Source organism: Pteropus alecto, unplaced genomic scaffold (genome assembly GCF_000325575.1).
Source record: "Pteropus alecto unplaced genomic scaffold, ASM32557v1 scaffold7, whole genome shotgun sequence".
Taxonomy (NCBI): Eukaryota; Metazoa; Chordata; class Mammalia; order Chiroptera; family Pteropodidae; genus Pteropus; species Pteropus alecto.
In genome coordinates this window covers 13,923,362-13,933,716 of record NW_006494614.1, presented here as the reverse complement: position 1 = coordinate 13,933,716, position 10,355 = coordinate 13,923,362, and the positions used below count along the sequence as shown (strand labels likewise).

Sequence of the window (10,355 nt, the reverse complement as noted above, 5' to 3'; positions counted from 1 at the left end):
TTGAGGAAACCAGGTTGTTTATTTTGTAGTTTCCCAGTCTAGAATTTGCCCATTGCAACCTAATGGTATAATTTAACATGTTCCTGTCTCTTAAATTTCCTGTAAATTGATAGCTGGATCTAGAGACTTGACCAGATTCGATGCTTTGGGGAAGGCAGGGTTATATACTTCTATCAAGAGGCATATAATCAATCACCCTCTCTCTGTCTCTTTTTGTGATGTTAGTATTCATAGATGATAATTTCTAAGTCTCATTATTTCATGATAGGTCAGGAAATCGTGATATCTGAATTCTAGGATATTTTTCATTTATCAGCTGCAATCCTAATAAAAAGAAACTTCCTCATACCACCTATTTGGTTACTTTGAGGTGCAGTTCAGAGAGGAAAGGCAGGATAAATGCTAGATTTTATTCCCCTTTATCTTTGTTTTCAAAGCAATGAGATGGTTAACTAGTATTTCCAGAGGTAATGACCAATAAAATTTTTATTTTTCAGTATCATGATAAACTCATGGGCCTAATATTTGTTGCTTTATTCTTATTAAGTTATTATCCTTATTGATATACAATCTGACCCATCTTTAGCAAGTGGAGCCTATTCAGGTTATCTCCTGAGTCATTTGATATACCCTGATAATACTTGACAATTTCTTTTCTGTAAGAATACGACATGACAAGTTCTTTTTGTACAACTGCCTGTACATACCTGGAATCACCTACTTTTGAGGAAGCCCTGGCTGCTTTCACTGGGAAATGGTAAACAATCTGGGTTCTAGGGATACACTGCCACTGAGTTAGTCAATCAGGGCTTTTCAGTAAACTAAACAGTATTATTTTTTAAAGATTAAAATAAATCATGTATTCGTGTTATTATTCTATTTCAAATTCAGGACTACAGAGTTTTAGTTAACCTCACAAACCTTGCATTTATATCTTCTATTTCCCATGCCAAAAATCCCAATTCTCATGACACCAACATAATTACTCACCTGACTTATCCTAAAATGCACAGACAAGTTTAGTATATCAGTACCACACTATTACCAATAATAATTATTGAAAAGGTTTTAAGGTGTTTTTGTAGTTTCTTTTGTCATTAGGTTATATACTCAGAGAGATGCATAGTCTACTCACTGTTTTCTAGTCTATTGGAGCACTTTCTTTTTATATGTTTATGCTACCTACTATAATTGCACTTAGGTTATTATTATTTTTTATTTCCTTTGAATTTTTAAAATGGTATTTTATAATTATGTGAAGTATGTACTTGTTCCAAAGACAAATCTATGAAATCAAATTTTTAAAAGTCTAATTTCTAATTCTTTTTCTATCCACCCTTTCTTCTTCCTCCTTTTATATGCTAATTAAATTTTATGGTTTATCATTTGATTTTTTAAAAACATAAGCAAATATATTCATATTCTAATCATTTTCATTAAATGATAGTATACCATACATACTTTTCTTCACCATAGCATACTATACACTTTCTTCACCAAAAATTTTCCTCACATATTCTTCACATACTTTTCTTCACTTCACCATAATGATATTTGTCATTACTTTTTAGAGTTGTGTGATTCTTAATTGCAAGACTGTATCATAATTTATCCAGTCCTGTACTGACTGACATTTGGGCCTGCCTTCCTGCCTGCCTTCCTTCCTTCCTTCCTTCCTTCCTTCCTTCCTTCCTTCCTTCCTTCCTTCTATTCATTATGTGACCTTATTTGGAAATAGGATCTTTATAGAGGTCATTAGGGTGGGCCCTAATCCAGTATGACTGGGGTCCTTATAAAAAGTTTGACAGCAGACATGTACAGAGGGAAGACAATGTGAAGAGAAGCAGGAAGAAGCCATGAGAAGTGGGTGACCCCTCCCCTCCCCTTCCCTTCCGTTCCCTTCCCTTCACTTCCCTTCCCTTTCCTTCTTTCTTTCATTCATTCATGTTGCTAACAGTATAAATAGTACTAAATTGAAAAGTCTTGTGCACATGTCCTTTAATTTTTGGACAGTTTGTCTTTGGAATAAATTTCTAGAAGTGGGATTGCAGCATCAAGAAATAAATGGACTTTGTAATTTTGCCACATTCCTCTCCATAAGGATTGTACCATCTTGCATTCCCAGCAATATTTCTCAATGGTTTCACCAGTAGAATATGTTGTCAAACTTTTGCCAATTTAATAAAACTCAGAAGAGTTTATTTTGCATTAAACTAGGAGTGAGATTGGATATCTTTTTATATGTTTAAGAGTTCTTTGAATTTCTTTTCCTACAAAATATCTGTGAATATCTTTAACCCATTTTTCTACAGGGTTGTAAACCTTCTCCTCTGTGGATTTTCATACATAAAGGTTATTAGCCATTGTGGTTTAATTTATAAAGAGTTTTCAGAGTTATTCTTTTTTACTTTGTTTTGTTTTTATTAATTTTTATTTTTTCTATTTTCACTTTTATGTAATCAAATTTATTATTTTCCTTATTACTTCTAGATTTTGAGTCACAGGAAAAATTTCCTCACTCCAGGGTGAGGGAAGAATTGACCCATATTTTCTTTTTGTACTTATGTGGTTTCTTTTTTAAAGACCACTGATCCATTTGGCGTGTATTCTGGTGTATGATGTGAAGATTAAAATTTTACCTTTTTCTTTGTACCTATCCCATTATCTCAACGTTATTATTGTTTGTTTCCAAATGAACTTTATAGACAACTTGTCTAGATAAAAACAAAATAAAACCTAATAGTATTTTTTTATTGAATTTATACATTAATTTAGGACTATCTGTCATTTTAATATTTAGCCTTCTTATTCAAGAATATGGTATACATTTCCATTTGTTTAAGAGAACTTTTGTAGTCTTTCAAGAGTGTTTTATAATTTTCCTCATATAAGTTCTGAACATTTCTTGTTACGTTTATGTATTCTCTTTTTTCCTCCTCCCTTTCCCCCTCTTTCTTCTCCTTCTTCTTCTTTCGCTATTGTAAATGGAATATTCCCTTCCACAATATAGTCTAAGTGGTTTTTGACTGCATATTAAACAAAAATAACCTTTCTATAATTAGATAATTTAATCAAGCATCTCATTGTAGTAGTTTTTTCATGGATGCTTCTGGAAATAGTTGAAAACAAATGTTCACTGAAAGGATAACAGATAAATAAGTTGTGGTATATTCTAACAAAAGAATATTTTACAGTAATTAAAATGAATAAATAAACTATAAGTATCAACATGAAAAAGTCTTAAAAACACAATGTTAAGTTTAAAAAAAGCAAGTTCGAAAGGCTTACATACAGCGCAATAAAATTAACATGACATTTAAAAACATGGCAATTAATAGCATATAATCTTTTTTTTAAAATGACAAATTTTATAGTTATTTTATGACAATAAAATTTTTTTTTTAAGTTTATTGGGGTAACATTGGTTAATACAATTACATAATTTTCAGGTGTACATTATCATTTGACAGTTTCCTTCAGCTACCATATATTTGATCCCCTTTATCCACTTTGCCCTCCCCTATATTTGACACCTTTACCCTGTCTACATCCCCCTCCACCCCAACCCCTTAGCCTCTGGTAACCACTAGTCTATAGACCATGTCCATGAGTCTCTGTTCATTTGTTGCTTTTAGGTTTATATCCCACATATAAGTGATATCATGTGATTTTCAACTTTTTCTGTCTGGCTATTTTGCTTAGTATGACTATTTCAAGGTCCATCCATGTTGTTGTAAATGGCAGTATCTCATCTCTTCTTATGGCTGAGTAATATCCCATTGTATATATGTACCATAGTTTCTTTAGCTAATCACCTATCGTAGGATACTTCCGTTGCTTCCATGTCCTGGCCACTGTGAATAATGCTGCTGTGAACATTGGTGTGCAAATATCTTTTCGAATATGAGTTTTCAAGTCTTTGGGGTAAATACCCAGTAGAGGGATTGCTGGATTGTATGGTAGATCAATTCTTAGTTTTTTGAGGAACCTCCATTCTGTTTTCCATAGTGGCTGTACCAATTTGCAGTCCCACCAGCAGTGTATGAGTGTTCCTTTTTCTCCATATCCTCTCCAGCTTTTGTTATTACTTGTCTTGTTGATTATAGCTATTCTAACAGGTGTAAGATGGTATCTCATTGTGGTTTTGATTTGCATTTCCCTAATAGCTAGTGATGTTGAGCATTTTTTCATATATTTGCTAGCCATTTGTATGTCCTCTAGGGAGAAGTGTCTGTTCAGGTCTTCTGCCCATTTTTTGACTGGATCGTTTGTTTTTTTGTTGTTATTGAGTCTTATGAGTTCTCTGTATATTTTGGATATTAGGCCCTTATCAGAGGCATTGCTTACAAATATATTTTCCCATTTGGATGGTTGTCTCTTTACCTTGTTGACGATTTCTTTTGAATAGCATATAATTTTAATAGTTACATTTAGTAAAAGTATAGAAGTACTCATATTTAGTAAATGTATGCATGGTACTCAACAGTATATGATCTTATTAGTTATAAAAGTATTCATGGCAATGATAAACACCAAATTTCAGATACCACATTTCCTCTGGGGAAGGGTCAAAGGGGTTGGATTCAGAGGAAACATCAACTGTATTAACGTCTTATTTTTTAAAAAATTATTTATCTCTAACAAATATGGCAATATGGTAAAGTTTATAAAAACTGGGAAGTAAGAAAGTAAATATTCATTACATTATTTTCTAACTTTTCTATTAATTCAAAACAGTTCATAACAAAGTTTAATTAGATTATAAGCTTAGTCAGAACTCTTAGGAAATTAGCTGAAGTACTTTGAGACTGCCCCCCTACTAACATATAAGATGTGAGCAAACAAATAGGCTTCCACTGACATAATCAGCAATATAGACAGAACTCAAGCAAGCTTTGAATAGAGCTGCATGAATTAGGTAATTGCTCTTCCCTGCTGAGGACATTTGCCATTGCTCACATGAGGTCTGTATGTGTGTATATCGGATATCAGGCTTGAAGTAGAGCATCTGAGCAGTCATAGTCAGCAGAAATTAGAGGAAAGACTGTATAAAACACTGACATGATCAATTACATGTCATTTCCTCTCTATACTTTTTCTAAACTAGATATTAAAGCTTGAGAAACGTTGTAGATATTAAAGGATAAACATTTAGCACACTGGAATCAAAATTACAAAGGAAAACCAGCTGTTGCCAGGAGATTAACTGCAAGAAAACGAAATCAGATCTGAAGTCCCAGAATTAAGCCCAATACTAAAGTGACTGCTACTTTACCTGGAAGAATCAAATCAGTAACTCTTAGTGACAAGAGAGTTCACGACACTATACAAAATGGAATTACAAAGAAAATGGACTAGAATCCAGCCCTCAAGCATCTTATTTCAAAATAACTTATGTATCATTTGTAGATGAGGTTTATAAGATTCTTTGTATAAAAAAGAAATATGTCAAGTCGTCAAGATAAACACAGAGCGGGGCAGAGTTCCTTTATAGTTAAGAAATTATAGCAGGCCTCTCCTACTTATGACCTATATGGATGAAGAGCTACTGTTAGCAGTTCAAGGCCCTTGGGGTGTTCACCTCTGATTCAGCATCATTAACCCCTGCCCTCTGCTCTACAAATCTTGTTTCTCTAGAAGGCTGTCCGGATAGCCATTTTTTTCTTAGACTAGGACAGCAATTACTCCTCCGGGGCTTGGAGAGTAAATGTTAATGTATTACTTATCTGTAGGACAGTCTGCTACAGGACATGTAGTATATTCATTCATCAGTTAGAAAGATGAATTTCAGCTACTGTTTTTATGCCACAAGAATGCCAACTGCATGTCTATATTCAAAAGTAAAGGTTAGCAAACTTTTTCATAAAGGGCCAGACAGTAAATATTTTAGGCTGGTGGGTACAACTACTCAACTCTGCTGTTATATGGCTAACACAGCCAGAGATGATATGTACACAAATGGGCATGACTATATTTCAACAAAATTTTATTTATAAAAGTAAAAGAATGGTGGCGGTGGCGGGGAGGGGTGGCAGTGTGTCCTGGATTTGTCTCTCTGGCTCGTTTTGTCCACTCCTGTTCTAAAGTAATCAAGCACACTTTGAAAGAAAACTGTCCCATAGGACCATAAGTTCTTTTCGCTTTTTAAGGCTTGATTCAATTCCAATCTTTGTCAGCAAATACACCTCAGTTGCTTGTATATATAAGAGATGTTTCCCACAATAAAATCTTTCTATTTACTTCTCTGGGCCCCACTGCTCTTTTTCCTCTGAATAAAACACAGAATTGTAGTCTTTCAGAGAATAAGACTCCTTTAGAAACTATGAAAACTTTAAATACTTACCAAGAAAAATGCACATACATATACACATTATTTTTTATCCAATTTCATGAGGTTCACAGACACTCTGAAATTTGCTAGAGTGAGGGCAATATGTCTAAGGAGTTCAGGTTTGCTTCTCTCTCATCTCTTGAGTTAGTTATTTACAGCTGCATAACAACTACTCCCAAACTTGACAGCTTAAAATAACAAGCGTCTCACAGTTTCTATGGGACAGGAATCTGGAAACAACTTATTTGGGTTGGCTTTGATTCAGAGTTTCTCATGATGTTGCAGTTAAGATGGCAGCAGGGGCTAGAGCCATTTGAAGGCTGGTCTGGGGTCCCAGTATCTTCATGCTGGCAGCCAATGATCTGACACAGAGCAAGAGGAATCTACTGTGCCTTTTATGATCTACTATCAGAATTAACACTGTCACATCCACTTTGTTTTATTCATTAAGTCTAGTCCATATCACACCCAAGGGACAGGGAAATTAAACTCTACCTTTTAAAGAAAGGAATAAAGAGTTTGTGGACATGTTTTAAAATGATCACACACCTTCAAAAACTCAATTATATTAAGAAAGTGGAATTACATTTAATCTGCCTGGAATACCTCACTGTTCCTAGCACCACGCTTAATAAATACCTGGCACTGATTCATTAATACATTGAATCAGGCAGTGATAAGGTAGTTTTTCACAATAATCTTGTGAGTTTGGAGCAAATCATTTTTAGAAGCATCTAAATAGAATCTTTAGTTACTTAAACTTCACAGATGAATTAAACTATAAAATGAAGAATGGATGACGACTCCTGAGCTATGCTCTCACAACTTACAAGTAAATGTTCCTCCCCCAAAAAATTTGGCTAAGGAAAATCCTATATAAGAAGGTAAAAAGGATAATTTTTGTGGATAAGAAAGATTTATCATTTTGAAAATTAAAGTATAAAAAAGAATGGAAGCATAGCAGTCTCTAACCACTTAAGATTTGCCTTCTGAACTGGTTGGAAAAACATACATAACTCTCTTCCCTTGAACATTTCTTGAATTCTCAGCTTTTGGAATCTTCCCTAAAGGTTTTTCACCAAGGTTCTGCTCATCTATAAACCTGTAGGACACATCGCCTTGGGAGTAGAACTGCTAGGCATAATCAATATGGTTGCAGAGAATAGATATATGTCACATTAGCATTAATTAGTGTCACCTGCAAAAGTCCCAAGTGCATCAATAAAAATAAAGATCTTCATGTATAAAAAGTTATAAGGCAAAATGTTTTTGTTAAATTTTCTTTAGTTTTGATAGATTTCAGAGCAAACACGCACGGAGTTGATGTAAGTGTTCAAAGATGTCAAACAATCCCTCCAACATTTATAGGTCACGTCTCCGAAGTAAAGCGATGTGATCTGTAGTTAGTTTCTCTCTTTAAAAACATCTGCACTCTTTTGAGAAGGAAAGATAAAGTGGGAGAAACTGAATTTTCCATTGGAAGTGTGAGCTGGAAGCAGGGTGATAACTTGGGGATGGTTAGTTACCTCTCCACCTTTCCTCCTCCTGTATGGGACGTGGGTACTACGGCAACACTGGGCTGTTTGTGGGGACTTGTATAACAGATCTAGGAGCTGTACTTCCTCACTAGCCAGCTTAATTCTGTCTACAGTCCTGAGAATTCAGCACATGGAACAGAGTACAACATGGGAGGCTGATGTGATAGTGACGCTGTTGAACATATTTTGTATTACATCCCATACCAGAGATTGCTTCTGTTTGAGGCCTTTACTAAGAATTAACTTAGTCTTTTTGTATTTTTCATATAGTTATCATCTTCAAAATACATAATACTAGATATAGATTAGTCTCATTCCTAGATTATATGTTCTACAAGAGCAAGAGTATTATACTTTTTATTCACTAATATGTATCTATCGCCTGACACACGATTAGTCAAATGCATGAAAAAAATAAACAAATAAATAAACCTTTCAACTTATTTGTGCATACAGTTGGACAGATACGTATTAGCAAAGCACAATCCATTATTTAAGTGGCTTAAAACTTATTAACCTTAAAATTGTAAATAAACAAATTCTCTTATGAATTCCCTTCCTTCGATATACAGGCACTCTTAGAAACTCAACATATGGCTGCCTTTAATCTGTTCCCTTGCTGGATGTAACCAAGCTATATTTGGCATACACTGACATCTACCCATGAACATAGAAAGTGGCTTCTGTGTGTGTATATACATTCTCTGACCTCTTTCTTTCTTAAACTCTTACCCAACTTTGGTTCAATTAGTATCAGAAGATTTCTTTCTATAGTCATTCTGTTCTACTGACACATATAATCTTGTGCAATTTCTTAAAAATATATTCTTTGGAAAATAGTTCCCATGAAAAAGGGTTCTGTGCTCATGTAATATTCATAAGTGCTAAGTACTACATGTTCCTCTTAGCAATTCACAATGAACTTTAGAATATTAAGATGCTGAGCAGTAATGCAGTAAAATACCTATCTACAATTTCGCTGAGCCTATTGATTTGCAAATTTGTTTAATAACAAATAATAAGCAACAATTATTGCTCATTAACAATCTCATTTAGTATTGACTATGGCATCTTTTTTCTTCAACAAAAAAATCTATTAATATCTTTTGAAATATATTTTAGGAAATGCATCGTACAATTTCCCACCTTTGTTCAGGCTGTCTCCTCTTCAACCTGCTCCCATTATCTTTCCACCCTTAAATCTCAGATCAAATGCTACTTTCTTTATAAAATTTTCCTTAGTTAGAATTAATCGGAAAGCTCCCTGTTTGTCTATTGTAGGACATAGCATGTACCTTCTAGATTTTTTATGTAATTTGTCAGTCTCCAAGATTAAACATTGAGATTCTGAAAGTAAAAATTCTTATTTATCTTTTTATCTTCTAAGTCTCCAAGCAGAAAGTTTTACACACAGGAAGCCTAAGTGAATGTCTGTTGAACTGAATCTGAGGCTAAGCAGTGCATTCATTAAATACTTGTAGGAAAAGAAAACTAAGCCTTCGGTTTATAGGACAAACTAAACACAATAAAGAGCTTGAGATTACACTCTTTAAAATGCTTATAAGTGTCCAAAGTTGTAGAATTGCAGAATGTTAAAGTATATCTATCCCAAAAGATACAGAAATTAAGGGACAGTGAAGAGGCTGTCACTTGGCTTGGCAGTATAATTTAGTCAATGGAATATGTGGGACTAGATTCCATGTGTGACTCCAGTCCTATACTCTTCCCAGCATAAAATGTCAAGTGGCCTTCTATCACTTCCAAGTGGCCCAAATGTTTCAGGTCATCCCAATTATCAAATGGCCCACCAATAACCCCTAGCTACAGATGGGGTTAATCATTCCTGTGACTGTCTTATTTCAGTGTGCTAAAGTCCTACGTCAGATAAGATTATTAAATTTAAGACATATATTTCTACAACCGTATCATGAAGCCACATGACCGACTTTTTCCACTTAGAAAATAGCATGTCACTTAAATCTTGTTCGAGGTTCTCTCTATTCTTCTAGAATACACTTGCAGAGTTACATGTAAAGTGAACTAATAGTTTAAAAGTATCTATAAGCACCTTAACTGTTTATGTAAGAATTTTGCTAAGAATAAGGCATTTCTAAACAATCTGTAAAGTTATATTTTCTGTTGCAGTTAAACATAGACCAAATGTTTTTATCAACAAAGTAAAAAGAAGCTGATTAGCCAAGGTGGATCTGGAGGTTCTACAATGACTAAGTCAGTTTTCTACAATGACTAAGTCAGTTACCCCCATTGGGAAAAGGATGGAGTGAGTGTACAAGTAGCTATTGGAATTAGGTCCAAAGCAGCCCAGGAAAGCAGATCAAGTAGGCGACCTGAGAATGCAGTATAAAGAATACTAAAAAATACTTACAAAGGAGGCCAGTGTACAAGTCAAATATGGAAAAGAGAGGAAAGGGGGTCAGACTGAAAAAGGCCAAATGTTTGAGGCCATTCATGAGTACTTGGTGATA

The 10,355-nt window shown here is 34.3% G+C and overlaps 1 protein-coding gene across 3 annotated transcripts in view; it reads right to left on the bottom strand.

The window, feature by feature from the left end:
- UBE3D (ubiquitin protein ligase E3D) overlaps positions 1-10,355 on the bottom strand; it is a 132,859-nt gene that overhangs the window by 70,545 nt on the left and 51,959 nt on the right. The gene's annotated exons all lie outside the window — the stretch shown is intronic.